The sequence below is a fragment of the Aplysia californica genome, unplaced genomic scaffold, assembly GCF_000002075.1.
Source record: "Aplysia californica isolate F4 #8 unplaced genomic scaffold, AplCal3.0 scaffold00181, whole genome shotgun sequence".
Taxonomy (NCBI): Eukaryota; Metazoa; Mollusca; class Gastropoda; order Aplysiida; family Aplysiidae; genus Aplysia; species Aplysia californica.
In genome coordinates, this window is record NW_004797451.1 from 199,604 (window position 1) to 200,736 (window position 1,133).

The window sequence follows — 1,133 nt, forward strand, 5'->3', positions numbered from 1 at the left end:
AACACACACACAAACAAATGCACATTTTTGGATTTATATCCATCTTTTTCTTTTCTGAATTGACAACACAAACACCCATGCACAAAGACAAAAAGTCAACACTTACTGCTCCAGATGTCTATAGTGCTGTCACCTGAAAAGAGATAAAGGTAATATTTTGTCAACAAAACTCTTTATATTGTTTTCACCTAGTTTACCTTACCCTCTCACTATATTTTCTGTCTCTTTCTTCTTTAACTCTTAAACCATGTCTGGACAGTGGCAGCGTCCCATAGCTGAGGTTCGGGACTATGACTGGACGGTACCACCGTCAGACACGAAGTTATTATGGTATTATGGTTCGAGTCGAATATAAAAGAATACGAACTAACAAGCCTTTTGACCCGGAAGTAAAAGATACATGAATTCTACGTCTGGGTGACTCTTTATTGATCAGTTTGACCAGAAACAAGGATTTTTAAGAATGTAATATGTGTCGAGTTGCATTTCCACAAACACAAGAAAATTATGTGGAAACGTGATTTTAAAATGCAGGGTTATAGAGGGAGGAGTGACCCACAGAGTCGATTTTCTATGTTTGTTGCCTGTGATCAAATCTAAGTACACAATATAAGTTAGTTATCTCTTTGTTACATTGAAGGCAGCCTTGCCATCTGTGTTTCCTGAAAGTTTCATGTCAAAATGATGAAAACTAAGGAAGGAGTAGGGGCAAAACTGAAAAAAAAAAGACATTTTGAGAAAAACGACAATTGTTGTGGAAATTCACCATATTTTAACCCACCCTCAAGTTTTCAAAGGCAATTAACGACGAGAATACAAACTTTCTCAATCGTCGCCTTGCTATTTTTAGCCAAAAAGCTGGTTGATCTTAACAGATCAGTCAACATCTCAATTTGCATTGCTTGACCCGAAATCGGCAAAACTGAGGGTCTCTCTGCCCGTCTGTCTGTTTCTCTCTCTCTTTCTCTTTGTCTGTCTGTTTCTCTCTCTCTCTCTCTCTCTCTCCCTCTCCCTCTCTCTCTCTCTCTCTCTCTCTCTCTCTCTCTCTCTCTCTCTATCTATCTATCTACCTATCTCTCTATCCCTTCATGTAAAAAAAGCAGATACACAATCACAAAAGGTTTTTTAAGCTG